An 18,483-nucleotide genomic window follows, 5' to 3' on the forward strand; every position below is an offset into this window, starting at 1 on the left:
CTGTTACATAAGCATAATTTCTTAATTAAGAAAATTTGTTTCCTTTTCATGTCTCTTTCTTTAAAAATCAAATATAAAAGCGTAGTTCCCAGTTAGTGAAGGTATGTGAATCAATTGATTCTAATCTAGGTAGAAACTACAAAAAGCCTGTTAGACATTTTTGATATATAACAGGATATAGAGAGTTGGGTATTGGTATTTGATTTGAAAATTTGTTACTCAATTATCTTAAAAGTTTGAATCTGAAGATCTTCCAAACTTTTCTGCAATATTAGGAATTCTAATTCTTAGTATTAAAGTTAGCTTTACCCAGAACACAGTTGATAGCTGTGTAACAATATTTCATTATTTTATTTATGTGCACATAACTGATTAGGATACAGAAGTTTCTAGAGAGAGTATATGTGACAAGGTTGTTGGTGAACCCATGAAGATGGAAAAAATAAGAGGAACCCATTTTCAAAATGGGATGGTTTGCATTATATTTAGTACTGTTCTCTTTCAAATGCTTTTTTGTTTATTTGTTGCTTTTGAGTCTTGGAGGTTTGAGGCAAGAAAGATCATGAAATAGAGGTGTGAAAATTCAGATAGCAGTTAATTAGTTTAGTTAGACTGTTAACATGAGCATAATGGATTTTCAGCCTTTTCTCTTTTTTATCCTCTTACTTCAGGCAATTATACACCAGCACTTCTTGAACAAGTTATTGTACACGATTTCAGAAAATAGACTGCTTGCACACTTAAGCCCAATCTAATTAATTCAATTTATTGAAATTGTTTATTCATCTTAAATCCAGTTGAGTCTACTCTGACCATCATCGAGCTCATTCATGTAGTGTTATCTTTGATGTTGAAGTAAGTCACATTTTTCTTTCCATTGGCTCCAGAGGAAATTTTGTGTACTGAGCAATTTATAATTTAAAAACTTTACAAAAAAAAGATTATGTTTATTTGTTCTTACCTGCATGGGTCTGAAAAATAAGCCACATTTGGGTCTTGCCTTTTACATGAGTATTTTAAATTTTGTTTTGACATTATATAATTTACCTTTTATTTTTCTAACACATTGGGATAATCCAAAGATGGGAACTGAGTAAAACAACCTAAATTTTTAAAAAATAAGACAATAGGATAAGGATGGGGACTTTGAGAAGTGGTTTCATTTTCTCATGTAATGGGAATATGTATGGAAGTTTCCTTATTCAGCATAAATGACTCTCTTATTTCCAAGAATAATAACTCAGTCCTAACTTTTCCTTTGTGTTTCTGAATTACAAAATACTGCTACACTCAAACATTTTTGCATCCAAAGGGTTATTGTTAGAACCCACTCCTAGAGTGGGATATGAAAGAGAGCCTCAGTTTAGGGGGAGTCTAAGATTTCTGCAACAATCGGGTTTGACATCACTCATTTATTCAAATTTTAAATAATTATCTAAACTTTTTAGAATTTGGTTTTGGAAAATAGAAGTCACTTAAAATATCCCTCATACTATATAAATGAATATAATAATAAAAAAGAAATGCACAGTCTTACTGGGGGAAACGGGCATAACATTTAAGTAAAGACAAAAGTACGATAATCTGGCTATACTACAACTGTCACATACCTGAAAAAAGCACACCATCCTCTAGTTTTTGTAGCAATTGCATCAATAAACTAGAAACAACTAAAAATCTGGCCAACCAAAGATGAAAAATATAGCTATCCACAACTGAAGACAGTCATTGCTTTATGAAGTAACTTTTTCTTGCCTTGAATCCTCAAGAAATCTTAGAATATTTCCAAAACAGACAGTAAGAACAGCCTATCATGGATGGCCCCGATTTTTTTAGCATAATATAAATGACCGTAGTCATCAAAAGGAACTTTGATAAAAGAAAACAAAATTATTCTCATGTATTCTCAGGGTTCCACAGGAAGTATTTTATAACATCATTAGAGTCCCTGAATGAATCACATTTCTCACTTTGAAAAGAAATGAGCACCTGGGTTAGGAAGGAAGCAGAAGGATTGGAAAGGGGGAAAATGTTTGTAAGAAACATTGCAAAGAAACTACAGGATTTGGTGATTTACCAAGGAACACGTAGGAGATGAGAAAGAAGGACATAGTAGAGATCCTCCTTCTCAAGCACTCAAGCATGCTTACAACATTTTACCCTCTTTCCCTTCCCCATTTGGTACCAAGCAGCTATATACACATGAAACTTAAACTTTTTTCTGATGATGTTCAATGGCATTTCCACTGATTTTTTTTAAAGTCTACATATTTTATTTAACGTTTGTTGAATTTGGAATAATAGTGCTAACACCAGGTAAAGAGGTCCAGCGGGCAGGACTGAAGCCCAGGAGACAGTGTGTGGTCACCTACCAAGTAGAGTTATGAGGGGACAGATGTAATAAGACATTCAACGGACATGGTGCATAAGGTCATCACTTTTAGGGCTATTAGTTACCTATTTTAAGGCTTCTTCTTGGATTAATTTCATGCCAGAGACGAACATATTACTAATTATTTTTAAAGTTTGGGTTTTGTTTTTTTTTTTAGAAAAAATAAAATATCCCTAAATACTTGATTTATATGAATACCTTTGTCCATACTCCTATTCTCAAAAGCCAGGAAAGACACAATTTGGGAGAGTGTTGATAGTGACAAATTCAGTTATCTCAAAGACATATATACAGGCTGCCCAGGTCTTGCAATCTATTCCCACATAGCATAATGCTGTCTACATTGACTGGGCCAGAAATACTTCATTTCACTGGATCACAATCTTATAAGACAGCCTTGTCATTTTAATTTGTCACTCTTTGTCTCCTATATCTCATTGAAGTCTCATTTCTTCAGCCAAGTGCCATAGGCTACTTTTCCCAGAAAAAAAAAATGCTATCACACTGAATAGAAAAAGGAAAGTCACTAAGAGAAAGTTTGTGTCTAAAGACACTACTATAGATTCCATTCCCACAGGCATAGCAGGTGGTATAAATACAATCTAAACTGAGACAGAAAAATGAATTGTTGCTTCTATTCCCTTTCTCCAGTGTCTCTCAGAATGTTATATCTACTTCTTCTACACAGCTATTGATTCTGTATCCCTTATCATCCACAGAGTAAAAGGGAAGGGGGCAAAGGAAATAGAGTATGGGAGGGTTAATGTCTGATGCATGGTCTGAGCTTGAAAAAATATAGCAATTTTGAATTAATAAGAACTGTAAGCCTATCTCCTTCAGAAATCCTTCCTGCTGATTTAGAAAATAGGTCCCATTTTTAGTAAAGCTCCACCTTGTATGAAGAAGTGGTATACAGATATGAGACACTTTTATTATTATATTTTGGCCCCTCTCTATTTTAATCTAAACATTTGTGACATCTAATACACATATTATAAATGTCATATGTATACTAATGGTATATATCATACTTAAAAAAGTAAAGAATTTTTTCTGATTAATAATAATACCCTCCTTCTTCTCCTTATTGTACTTTGGAACAACAAACACAGATGCTGGCTGAGGTTCCTACAACTCTTTAAGAGTATCACCTGGTTTTATAACTAGAAAACGAGATTGAATAATCTATACATTTAATGTATGTTCTTTACATAGAAATTCTTCCCTCATTCCCTCATGTTAGGCTTTATTTAAAGACACTTTACCTTTGTAAGACAAGGATTTCATTAATGGCAGCATTTTTCATTTTTTTCCTGTAGTAGAGAAGATGACCATGGAATTAGTACTTATTCCACTGGACCCCCGGGGTTTTCTTCTTCTCTTCTTCCTTTGTGTGAGTCACTGCTTGGTCATACTCAGCAAAGACACAAGATTTCCAACCCTAGTGGAGACACCTGAGGATTTGGCAGGGCTGTTAAATCAGATTGGCCTTCTAATTTAAGACTAAAAAAAAAAAAAAAAAAATCTTCAAAACTAACCAAAACAAACCAAACAAAAAAGGGAAGCCTAACTTTTACACTCTCTATATAAATTACTTTGTGTCATGTCTTACTTTTCTGCATACTTCTTTAAAATAAAGCCTGAGGAATTCTTATTTGGAGCTATAAAAGTGAATGAAGATTAATGTGAAATGAAATGGCTCAATGCTCTATGAATGCTCATAACCATCTTCATAAAATATTAATAACAAATAAACATATTTTCAGAACTAAGGTATAATATTAGAATCATATAATTTAATTGTTCATATGTCTTTCATGTAAGTGTTGTTTGTTTTAAATTATTTGCTTTAAGGTCAAATACCATGTATGTTTAAGCAGTTCTGCATGCCATTATGTACAGGTAATATACATAAAAAGACTTTTTATGTGATAATCTGATATGAAAAGTAAAAGCACGTGCAATAGTCAGAGAGAAAAAGGAGTAAACTAGAGCTGGATATTAAGGACTAGAAGACAGAATTTAACTCTAGTCACACTTAACACATGCAGTGCGTCTTTGATTTTAAGGCTTCCTCTAGCTTATTCCCATTCCGTGGTTCTGCACCTGTCTCCAACACTGTTGACACCTCCTCTAATTTATGATGTTAGAACACTCCATGAGAGAGTATGCAAAATACAAAATGAACAAATTTAGTGTTTAATAGACATGTGCACAGGTGACATTAAACAAATGTTTCCTGATAAAGATAGCTATACATCTGTGAGTTCACCTGCTCAACAAACTACCAAAGCATCAGGAAACACTAGAGTGTGAACCATGTTTCTAAAAATGATGGCATCTATGGGTTGTCTAAGAATGTAGTTTGGAAAAAAAAAACGCATAAAATTTGTTTTTTAAATTAAGTTTTACTGAACATATTATGCACTTATCTAGCAAATCTCTTCACTTGAAAACAATAATATAAGCAATGCTCATCACAAGATAGAGGAAACAAAACAAGATGAATGAGTAGTCACCAAAATCCTGGATCAACACTTACTATGGTGAGCATTGAGTCATGTATAGAGTTGTCTTTGTTGTGCACCTGAAAACAGTATAAGAGTGTGTGTCAACTATACTTTAATAAGAAAGGAAGGAAGGAGGGAAGGAAGGAAGGAAGGAAGAAAGGAAGAAAGGAAGAAAGGAAGAAAGGAAGAAAGGAAGAAGAAAGAAAGAAAGAAAGAAAGAAGAAAGAAAGAAAGAAAAAAAAAGAAAGAAAGAAAGAAAAAAGAAAGAAAGAAAAGAAAGAAGAAAAAGAAAGAAAGAAAAAGAAAAGAAAGAAAGAAAGAAAAGAAGAAAGGAAAAGAAGAAAGAGAAAAAAGAAAGAAAAGAAAGAAAGAAGAAAGAAGAAAGAAAGAAAAGAAGAAAGAAAGAAAGAAAGAAGAAAGAAAGAAAGAAGAAAAAGAAAGAAGAAAAGAAAGAAAGAAAGAAAGAAGAAAGAAAGAAAGAAAAGAAAGAAAGAAAGAAAGAAAGAAAGAAAAAGAAAGAAAGAAGAAAGAAAGGAAGGAAGGAAGGAAGGAAAGAAGAAAGAAAGAAAAAGGAGGAAGGAAGGAAGAGAGGGAGGGAGGGAAAGTTCTGGGGCTTTCAGGCTAAACAAAACAAACAAAAATCCTGGATCATACAAGTGTTGACTGAATGACTTAGGCTTTTTCAATAGTTTATTTTACACTTGTTCAAATGAAATATGTACTGCATATTATATCAATGTTTATTTTTGAACAGATTTATTGAGATAAATAATTGACACCCTTGTAAATGTACAATTTAACGATGTTGGTAGATTATTTATAAAAATGTGAAAACATCACATAATCCAGTTTTAGAACATTTCCATCAACCCAAAAAGTTTCCTGTGCCCTTTCACAGTTAATCTCTGTTCTGACCTCTAAGTCATAGGCAACCATTTATGTGATTTCTAACTCTATAAATATGCCTTTTCTGGACATTTAGAATAACTGGGATAATAACACAGAATCTTTTGCTTTTAACTCCTTTTACTGAGCATAATGTTTTAGACACCCATGTATCAGTAGCTCCTTCCTTTTAATTACTAAATCAGATTACACTGATGTCTATACCACAATCTGTATCAATTAACCAGCTAACGGACTTGTTGATTTTTTCTACACTTGTGACTATTTTGAATAATGTTGTTGTGATTGTTTGTGTACATGTCTTTTTGTGAGAATACATTTTGATTTCTTTTAGATTCCTAGAAAAAAGACTTTTTGGTTCATATAGTAAGTTTATGTTTAATTTTCTGTGAAATTGCAAAATTGTTCTCCAAAGTGCCTGTAACATTTTGCATACCTACCAGCAATGCATGATGATTCCAATCTTTTTGCATATTCACAGCCACTTTGTATGGTCTCTCTCTTTGATTACAGCCATTTGAATGGACTTGTAGTGATCTTTCATGATTTTACTTTGCATTTCTCTAATGAATAACAATGTCGAGTATCTTCTGATATAACAGAAGCTATACATATATTTTATTTGTTGTAATCTCTCTTAATATATTTTTTTCATTTTAAAATTGGGTTGTATGTCTTCTTTTAATTGAATTATTAGAGTCCTTTTGTATTCTAGGTAAAATTTCTTTATCAGATATATGATTTACCAAATTTTCCCCAGTCTGGCCCATCAAATATATCATTTTTTTCCCTTATTGATCATATTTTTGGTGTCACATCTAGGAACTCTTTACCCAACCCAAGGTCATGAAGATAGTTCTCTTATGTTTCTCCAGAAGTTTATAGTTTTTTTAAAGATTTTATTTATTTATTTGGCAGAGAGAGACACAGCGAGAGAGGGAACACAAGCAGGGGGAGTGGGAGAGGGAGAAACAGGCTCCCCTCTGAGCAGGGAGCCCGATGAGGGGCTCTAGCCCAGGCCCCCGGGATCATGACCTGAGCCGAAGGCAGATGCTTAACGACTGAGCCACCCAGGTGCCCCCAGAAGTTTATAGTTTTTACCCTTACATTTAGGTCTAAGGAGTTATTTTGAGGTAATAAGATAAACTCTAATTGATTTTTTTTACCTTTTTTTTTGCATGTACACATCCAATTGTTCTAGCACCATTTTTTGAAACAGCTAACCCTTCCTCATTGACTTGTCTTTATTGAAAATCAATTGATCTTAGTTGTAAGAATACATTTGTGAACACTCGACTCTGTTCCATTGATCTGTTTCTTTGTCCTTATGCCAATACCACACTGTCCTGATTACTGTGGACTTAATACATTTTTCTAGGTATTGTATGTCTTCCAACAATTTTTTTCCTTTTAAAAATTGTTTTGACTGTTCTAGGTACTTTGATTTTCCATACAAATTTTAGTCCTCTTGGCAATTTCCACCAAAAAGCTTGCTCACATGTAATAAAGATGGCAATAAATTTAAAGATCAATTTGAGGTGAGTTGTCATCTTGACAGCATTGAGACTTTAATCCATGAACATGGACTATCTTTCTATTTATATGGATCTCCTTTAATTTCTCTCAGTGATGTTTTATTATTTCTAATATGTAAGTCTTAAACATTTTTATTAAATTTATTCCTAAATATTTTGTTCTTCTTGATGCTATTGTGAATGAAAATGTTTTCTTAATTTCATTTTCAGATTTTTCCTTGCTAATACATGTATATATTTCTCCCTTAATTGATGTGATCATGTAATTTTATTTTTTGTAGCTTGTTAATGTAGGACATTTCACTGATGGTTTTGAATATTGAACCAGCTTTGCATCACCGATACAAACCTCACGTGGTTGTGGTATGATGTTTATTTTTTTTTTACTTAAACTTTTTATCTTGAGATTATTGTAGATTCTACATGCCATTGTAAAAAAATAATACAAAAGCTTTGTTTTACTATTTGTGCAATCTCCACTGATAACGTCTTACAACACTATGTTACAATATCATAATTAGAATGATGGGTATTAGGAGGGCACATTCTGCGTGCCCTCTGGGTGTTATGCACAAACAATGAATCATGGAACACTACATCAAGAACTAATGATGTAATGTATGGTGATTAACATAACAATTAAAAATTAAAAAAAAAAACAACCACCTATTATTCATACTTCAAAAAAAAAAGAATATTGCCATTGAGGGGCACCCAGGCGGCTCAGTTGGCTGAGCATCCAACTCAGTTTCATGGGTTGTGATCTCATGGGTTGTGACATGGTGGTCGCCCAAAATCAGGCTCTGCACTCAGCGGGGAGTCTGCTTGAAGATTCTCTCCCTCTGTCCCTCCCCCCACTTGTGCACATGCATATGCTCTCTTCCTCTCTCCCTCTGAAATAAATAAATAAATCTTAAAGAAAAGAATGTTGTCATTGATACAATCCATGTATCTTATTCAGATTTCCCCAGTTTTGGTTGTACTCATTTGTGTGTGTTTGTATGTGTGTGTATTTAGTTCTATACAGTTTCCTTTGTGTCACTTTGTATTTCAAGCACCACAGTCAAGATACAGAATAGTTTCATAACCATAAGAATCCCTTGTATTATGCTTTTATAAACACACCCAATTCCCTCCTACTCCCTCATCATGCCCTAATCTTTGACAACCATGAATCTCATTTTGTCCTTTCAAAATGTTATATAAATGCAGTCATATACTATGTAACTTTGGGGGATTTCTTTTTTAACTCAGCTTTATTTCCTAGAGATTCATCCCGGCTGTTGCATGTATCTGTAATTCATTCTTTTTTATTGCTAAGTAGTATTTTATGGTATATACCTATCTCAGTTTGTTTATCCATTCACCCATTTGATAATTTCCTCAGCCAGATAAACTCCTTAGCCAGAGTTAAAAACCACGTCTATTTTAACCAAACTTGGGTAAATTATCCTCATACAAAAAAAAAAAAAAGAGGGAGAGAGAGAGAGAGAGAGGAAGATGAATACAGTTTCTAAGTACCTCACAGGAATTTTTCTGCTAATACTTCACCTTAAAAATCTAATTTTCTATCTGATTGCTGTTTAGTACAATATATTTCTTCCTGTACACTATTTAAGGCTGATGTAAGTTTTGAGAAAGTCTGAGCTGGTCATTTCAATCAATTTGCCTTTTAAATTAGTCTATTCAACTAGTTGATTTAATAACTTTCTTTGGTGGTTTCCTTTAGTGTGGACAAAAATCACTGATAAACAATGGATACCATTCACATGGAACCCATCATGACTTCTTTTTACAGACTTGAATAACCATTTAAAAACCCCTTCTTGGGGCGCCTGGGTGGCTCAGTTGGTTTAAGCGACTGCCTTCGGCTCAGGTCATGATTCAGGAGTCCCTGGATCGAGTCCCACATCAGGCTCCCCTGCTCAGCAGAGAGTCTGCTTCTCCCTCTGACCCTCCCCCTCTCATGTGCTCTCTCTCTCTCTCTCATTCTCTCTGTCTCAAATAAATAAAATAAATAAATAAATAAATAAAATAAAAAATAAATAAAACCCCTTCTTGGTTAAGCCTATTTTTATTTTGTTGTTGCTTTTCCATTTAGTAAAACGAACTTTACATTATCAATGTCATTTACTTTTCCTTGTAACTTGGTTTTTATAACAGCATAATAGTCTACCTTATGGATTTACCATATTCTACTTAACCACTTCTCTACAGATATCTGCTCAGTCTATTTACCATATTTGCTATTAGAAACACTATAGTGATTAAAAGTATGTACATTCTCTTTTGTATGTATTTCAATGTTTTTTAGGATAATTTCTAAGAAATAAATTAATGGATACAGGCTATGCACATTTTTTAGGCTTTTGTTACGTATTGCCAAATTGCCTTCCAAGCAGGATGTATTAATTTTCATCCTATAATCTATAAACAAAGAATGCCCATTTTTCTAGACTATCATTTACATTGGGTGTTAATTGGGAATTTTTGAAGGGTAATTCTATTTTTCACATCTCCATAGTTGGCATTATTATAAAATAACAAATAATGCTAAAAGATTATTGGTAGTGCCTATAAAAAAATGCATAAATACTCAAAAAGAGAACGTGTAAAAGCCCTGGACATCTGCATGCTATAGTATATATGATATTAAGTGCTTAACCATTCATTTGTCCATTTATAAAACATGTTGTAGTAGGATTAAACTGTATCCCAAAAGAGACATTAACTTGTATTATATGGAAGTATTTATTATTGCAGCATATGTAACAGATAATATTTGTTTACATTTTTAATTACTTACATTTTCAGCCAAGAAAATCTCTGAGGATAATGCTTCATTTAGAAGAGTGTCCTGGCAAAGGACAACATAATGTAATCACATATTACCAACAATTCCATGACAACGATGCAGTGGTTTTAAAATGACTTCCAAATAAAAGCTTAATTATAGCAAGCTATAAAAAAATTAAACAGAAGATACAATAATGGCACTAAAATTAAATTAAGGAAAAATCACACAGTACATAAAGATGTGAAAAGAAATGAAGATAGTGAAACTAAATACCTGGCATATTGTCCATTATGTTCTGGAATCCCATTGTTCAAGTCTAATTGCTCTTTCCTCAGAACTCACAATGCTGCTTACAAATGAGCCAGAGGGCTATACTCAACAATCAGAACTGATGCACTATATGGAGAAAATAAGGTACTTTTTATTAAAAGTCATTTCTACTTTTTCTATTCTAGTGAGATTGGTGGCAGGAGGGGAGGTTGGAAGCTGAGAGCTGGGGTGGGGGCAGGATTACCTTATTGTGAAGGACAGGAACCACATCATTTTATCCATTTTTTTAATTAAAAAAATGCATTGCATTCAGGTTGGGGGGATGGGTGAAATAGGTGAAGAGGATTAAGAGTACTTTTGTCATAATGAGCACTGAGTAATGTATAGAATTGTTGAATCACTATATTGTACACCTGAAATTAATATAACACCATGTGTTAACTATACAGGAATTAACATTTTAAAAAATAAAAATAAATAAAATAAATTTTTAAAATGCTTAGTATTCAGTAAGTAGGCTTGCAACCTTTCTTATTGGTTTAGGAACATATTTTTATTAAATATTTTAATATATCTGTATCTGGTGCCTCATACCTAAAATTTTAAGTAAAGTGAGAGAGCCATAGTGAAAATTTGAACTCATAAGTATTTGGCAAAATACAATCAGAATAGATAAGAGAAGAAACAAGAAATCTATATCTTTATGTTAGTGGCTGAAGCTTTTTTTTCCCCCCTAACATGCATGATGCATTTCTGATTTATGAATTGCAGAAACCTAGTATAGTTTATCTCTTCACAAAGATATGAAAAAATGTGAAAGAAAACAAACTTTGTTATTCATATGGGATTCAATCACCCTCTAATATATCAGATATGAACTGATCTGGCTGCACTTTATTTATAAGTTCACTCTCCATATGGTACACACCTTCCAATGAAGTCATTAAGGATATTTTAATAGCATCTCTAAGGTGGTAGAAGGTGGTTTGGGATAATGTGAGAGAAACTATGAAAGAGGAAATTGTGCTGTGGTACAAGAGAATTCAAGAAAGGGTTTTGATCTGGCTAGATGCATTTGCAGAACATAATCAAAATGCAAACACTAAAAGGAGAGCTATACTCTTCTTTAGGAAATTCTTTGGCTTCAATTGGATATATTATCTTTTCAAAATGTTCAGTGGTATTTCATACCCATTTTTCTTCAACTGATTGGTGACAAAGAGCCAGCATGATTATCTGAGTAAAATAAAAGAGAATGAAGTACAAATGACTTCCTTGAGGTCTTTTATTTTAGTGAGATCAAAACTAGAATATACATTCATTTTGTTTTAGTACATGCTGTCATAGATTTGTGTTTCATAGATTTCCCTAGGGTCTGTGAGGATCCACTAGGAACTCCAGAGTTTCTAGAAAGATTATTTCAGGCTGAAGATATCGAGATTCAACAGATGCGGAAAGAAATCTTCTCAGAGCTTCCCCTATCTGACAAAAAGCAAAAATTTCTGAGAAATCAGGACTGCCATAATTTGCCTTTTTGAGATGGATTCTATTCCCTGAGGAGAGACTAGGAGTAAATCTACCATAAATTCCCTCACTAGGGTAGTTCTATGGCCCAGAAGAAGACACAAAGACCACCCATGCCTGTATAGACAAACAATATCACAACTTTCTTATCTCTCATCAGTTCTCCTAAGTAAAACAAAACAAAAACAAAAACAAAAAACTTTATCTTTCCCAAAGAAACCTATTTGTTCTTTCCACTAGAGTCTTTCCTCTTCCTTCCCTTTCCTCTACTATGGTATATAAGTTCCAAATGCTAACCACCCCTTTGAGTTACTCATCACTGAACATTCCTACATGTATATGTGTTGTATGCATAAATAAACCATTTTTCTCCTGTTAATCTGTCTTTATCAGTTTAATTTGCAATCCCCAGTTACTGAACATAAGAGGGTAGATGAAAATTTTTTCTCCCCCATTGGCACTTATTAAAATTCACTTCCCTGATACCTAAAATAGGTCTATTGAATTGGCATTTCTCAGAAAGGATTCTAAGAATAAACACTTTAAACAAAGAGCCCGAAGATTTTTATCAAGAAGTTATGGCAACTTTGCACTGTGAACCTATTGTCATGGACCAAGAGTTTGACCCTAAAGGGAAGTAAGCTGAGAATCAAAGTGTATAGGGAAAAAAAAGGTATAACTTTTATTACTAATAAGATCTTTATCTTTAACTCAGTCTACAGCCAAATTTTACAAATTTTGTCTGTCCTGATTTTAATTAGTTCTATGAAAATGGATTTAACAAGAGGACCACATTCAATTCTTCCTACTTTATCAATACTATCATCATTTATTGAGTACATACTATTGTAAGTTACCATTCTATTAAACTCTTTTAATAATTTAACAACCCTATAAGGTAGGAAAATTATTAACCCCGTACGGAAACTGAGATAGAAGTATATGAAGTAATTTTCCCAAGATCACAATACTAGTAAATGCCCAAAGAATAATTTTGAGCCATAAAGAATGATGCCAGAGACATATTTCTGCTTAAAATTATAATATTCTAGGGGCGCCTGGGTGGTTCAGTCGTTAAGTGTCTGCCTTAGGCTCAGGTCATGATCCCAGAGTCCTGGGAGCTAGCCCTGAATCGAGCTCCCTGCTCAGCGGGAAGCCTGCTTCTCCCTCTCCCACTCCCCCTGCTTGTGTTCCTGCTCTCGCTGTGTCTCTCTCTGTCAAATAAACAAATTAAAATAAAATCTTTAAAAAATTATAATATTCTATGCACCCAAATAGCCAAAATTTTGTGGAGGAAAAAATGTATTTTAATTTCTCACAATATGGAGCTATAAATGTGCAAAGAAATATTTTCCAGCAAAAAAAAAAAAGTTTGATAAAATAGTTAAAGAAGGTGGGGGGAGGAGAGGAAGAGGAGGAGGAGATGGCTAAGATAGTGGAAAAATAAGAAGTTTCCTAAGAAGCAAGGAACCATAGGAAGCCATTCTACAGTACTAAAGAAGCCTTGAAGCCTTTTGCCTTGAGGGCATTTGCTGACATGTCCAGCCAAAGGTGCCATCTTGGGAAAGCAGGGCAGGACAAATGTAGGACCAAAGGTAGCTGGAAATCAGATACTATCCTCAAAAGCTGGACACGCAAAGGTATAAAGCCTTCTATAAGTGACCTAAGAAACAATCTATGACTTTAGAGAACACTTACCTGTTTGGGCTCTCCTTCTGAGTAAATTTAGAGAAAATTTGGAGTAAAGTTTCCCAAAAATTCCAGTTATTCTACATTTATATGGTTTAAGAACTAGAATTCAAATTCCTATTTGCCCCCCCAATCCCAAACCAAATGTTTAGTTTACAATGTTACTCAGTGAATAATTCCCCTCACCTACATGCAAATTTTCTATGGGAAGCATGCAAATTTTCTATGGGAAGTCTGTCTTTAACCCAGTCCTCAAAAAATTCCCACAGATAAAGTTTATAGACACATAGTCTCATAACTAAAAACGTCACTAAGAAATGTAGAACGAATCCATTATAAATGAGTATAAGCAGAAACAACAACAAAAAAATCAAACTCACAGAGACTGCAGGTATTTGAACTAATAGATGAAAGATATAAAATACAAATATTTAACATATTTATAAATAAAGCATAGAATTATTTACATGATGAGGAATTAGAGACTGGGAAATTTTAAAAACCGTGAAGTAGAATTTCTGGGAAAGATAAAAATAATAAATATAATTAGAAGTTCATAAAATAATTAAAAAGAACATTTAGACAAAACTAACGGACAAATCATTAAATTGGATGATATTAGAAGAAGCGAGGGGTAACACAGACGAGCTACCAAGAAATAATTGCACAGATAACTGGCTTCTCAACAAGAACAACAGAGGGAAGGAAGGAGGTCAAATAATTTCTTCAAACACCAAAATAACTGTAAATACAAACTTCATGTTCAGGGGGAAAAAATCAAAGAAGAAGATAAAAATAAAGATTTTTTACATTAAGAGAACTGAAAGGGTTAAAAGCTAAAAGACTTCACTAAAGGAAATCCTGAAGGATGTACTTCTTTCAAGAAGAAGGGATGTGAAAAAAGAAATGACATTGAAGAAAAAGTTAAACTAGACAGATTTATTCTATAAAACTATAATAATAGGAACTATCTCATGGGTTGGTATAAAATCAAGACAGACTAAAAAATCTTGTACAACAATAACATATTAGGAAGTGGGCGATCAGAGTTTAACCATTCTGTTAGCATTATTTGGGAGAAGGGTGAAGATTTCTATTAACTTTAGATTTTATTAAATTTTATATTCATGTTAAAATTTCTAAATTAATGAAACTATAACATACAACTTCCCAATTAGTGGAGACAATATTAAAGTTATTATTTGCAAATTATATGATTTCCTACAAAGAAAATCCATGACACATTATAGACAAATAACTGCGATTTAAGAAAGAATTTTCTTAGGTTAAAAAATATTAGACAATTCAATACATGAAGGTATACAAGACCAATGCTGTAAACCCTGAGCTATGGAGCCAACCGCATGAAGGTATATAAGTATGAATCTGTAAGAGAATGACATAGAAAATGTCATTAATATAAAAATAAATTTACAAAAGCATTTAAAAATAAAGTACTATCAATTAAGCCAAAAATGATGTGCAAGGACTTTATGGAGAAATATTATTATATAAAATATTATTATATAAAATATTATTGAAAGACCTAAGTGAAGAAGTGTACCATGTATATGGATAAAAGAAAAAATTCCATAAAAATATGAATTCTTGCAAAATTGGTCTATAGAGTCAACGTCAAAATCACAACGGGTTTTTTAAATGAATGTTGATGATCTGATTCTTTGATACATACAGAAAATTAAAGACAAACAATATCCAAGAGATATCCTAAGAGAACAAGTTGAATGACTTCCTTATTAGATACCAACATTGATTACAAAGTCAACATACTTACCGCAGTGCAGTGTCATAATGGTGCAGGAATAGATAAACAAATGTGAAAGTTTGAGAGCACTCAAAAATCTCCTGAAAATGTGGAGACTTAAAAAATGAGAAAGCTGGATATTCAGACTGGTAGAGAAAGAATGGACTCTTTATTAAATGATGCAGTTATAACTGGTTATCCCCTCAGGAATAAAAACAAAGAAGAAGTTTTACTTTTTACTTTACTTTACTTTAAGCCATACACAAAATCAATTACAGGAAGACATACATTGCCAAAAGCAAACTTTTTATAGTTTTAGAATAAACTATCATCTGGTTAGGCAACATGTTTTAAATAAGACATAAAAACACAAAACGTAAAGAAAAAATGTTTTTGACTTTGTTAAAATAGTTTGTATTTTCTCTATCTCCAATGTTAGAAATAGAGAAAATATAAACTATAACTAGGGCTGGAAAATGATAATTTCAAAACACACAAAAGACAAAGGATTAGCATTTATAATATATAATTTCTATAAGTCAATAATAAGATCAACAACTCAATAGAAAAAAATGGACAAAGGACATAAACAAGCACTTCAAAGAAGATAAAAAACAAATGGCACATATTTATATTAAAAAGTTATTCAACATCTGTATCAGAGAAAGGCAAATTAACACATAATGATATATTTCACCCATCAGATTGATAACAATTAAAACATTACTACCTCCTAAATCTTGATCATGATTTAGAATAATGAACTCTCACATATGGATGGAATTTTTAAATAACACAACTTTGCAAAACAATTCACAATGCCTAATAATTTGAATATACACATATGCTTTGATTCAGGAATTTCAATTCTAGATATATAGCTTAGAGATACATACAAAAATGTTCATAGCAATACAGTAATACTAAAAATAAACAAAATTTTAAAACCCGAAAACAATCCAGATGATACTTACCAAGAGCATAATGAATTAAATAATGTATCTTGAAACAATGTATCTTAAAAACCAAACTATTATTTGAAGTAAAAATAAATGACCTACAAATGGATAAATCTTTAAAAGTCATAAAGTTGAATAAAAAACAGTAATTAATCAAAGGATACAGACAGTATGATTTCATGTATATGAAGTTCAAAAATCAAAAAAATTATGGTGACTGCACACAAGATAAAACTATAAATAAAGGGACTCCCGAGTGGCACAGTTGGTTAAGCGTCTGGCTCAGTTTCGGCTCAGGTCATGATCTCATGGTCCTGAGGTTGAGCCCCACATCAGGCTCTGTGCTCAGTTCAGAGTCTTCTTAATATTTTCTCTCCCTCTGTCCCTGCCCCCCAGCACTCTCTCCCTCCCTCTCTCTCTCTTTAAAAATAAATTAATTAATTTAAAAAATTAGGAAGACAAGTGAATGGTTCCTACACATTTTATGTATTTTATATATGATTGTTTCATACAAAAAAATTAAAGTCAATGCAAAAAAGGTATGCCCTGCAAGTAAAATATTTATTGCATAATGATTGCTCTATCCTGTGTGATCTGTAAGCTTTAACTGTAGTTTTAATTTCTATATATAATTCTTCCAGCTCAGCTTGCTACAAGAAAATTACCATCAGTTATCATAAAATTTCATTTTCTCTGGTGAGTCTTAGAGATGTCATGTGAGGACACAATACTTCTGTATTGGAGATGTAAAGAGAGGTGACTTATGGGTACCTACTGTTTCTATTATATTATGTTACCTTAAATATAGCTCCAAAATTTAACTATCTGCTTAAAGAGAGAGATAACAATGGAGACTGTAATGTTATGCAAATACTATTAGCTCTTCCTGGAATAACCAAATCAATGTTTTGTTTTGTTTTCTGTAATTTTATTTTATTGTTCTTTGGAAGTTACAAAGATGACAATCCAAGCCTTTTAAACTACTCATGAGACAAAATTTGAAGAGAATATAAACCCATTTTCCAATTTTTGTTACTAAAATACATTACCATCTGCTTAGAACAATTAACAGTGACATTTTTCCTTTTAAAATGTTTTTCAGCTTCTTCTAACATTCTCTCATGAACAAAAAATCTAACAGAATCGGGTAGGCAACCAAAATAGTAGAGGAAACATCCTGTACCCCAGAAAGTACTAAAATTACACTGGACTCCCAAAAAACGACATCCATATAAGGATTATATCTGATTCACTAAAGAAATTACTTTTATTTAATTAGTCAATACTGATGGTCTTCACCTGCCTCTTATTTTCAGCATGATAATTTACTTTAGTTACTATTACCTGCATACAGAAATGCATGCATACATACACACACATATGAACTATCAACTAAAAGTTTAGTTAAGACTATAATCTAGTAGATGAGATGAAAATAAAACAAAAATCATTTACTCATAAGGAATTTTAAGACCTTGACTTCACAGTGAAACTGAACTTTTAAAAAGCCCCAAGCTCTAATAAAGCAAGGATTCATTATCAAAAGTTTCTATGAAGAGGAAAAACAGGAATATAGTAACGACTTGAAGAAACTAAAAATAAAATGACCTCAATCTTTAAAAGGAGAACATGGAATTAAGGAACGGTCTAGTAAAGACACATTTAATACCATGTACCCCGAAATAACCATTGCTTTCAGAAATTATCAGTCCTGGCCACATTACACTAAGATATATCCCTGGTAGTGGATGAATCTGAACATTCCGGCTCTTGTTAATAATAATTGAAAAGTGTTGCAGCAAATTGTAGTTACAATTCTGAAGACCAACTTGATAAAAAGATTTTTTTAAATAAAATAAACATAAGTTTTTGGTTACATCTAGATTAATTAGGACTGTATAAATTGTAATTAATGGAAATGAATTCAAACTAGATTAAAACATAAAGAAACAAAACAGTAAAACCCAAACATTATAAATGCTACACAGGTATATTATAACCCCGAAGGGGAAATTATGCAGCCCAGTTCTGTGAACAGGAAATTTCTCTGGCAGTTTCTCTCTTTGTGAGCTGGCTTTCTCTGCCTCTCAAATCGCCACCACACGGTGGGTAGAAGAGAGTCACCCCATACTTCTA

This window comes from Zalophus californianus, chromosome 3 (assembly GCF_009762305.2).
Source record: "Zalophus californianus isolate mZalCal1 chromosome 3, mZalCal1.pri.v2, whole genome shotgun sequence".
Classification (NCBI taxonomy): Eukaryota; Metazoa; Chordata; class Mammalia; order Carnivora; family Otariidae; genus Zalophus; species Zalophus californianus.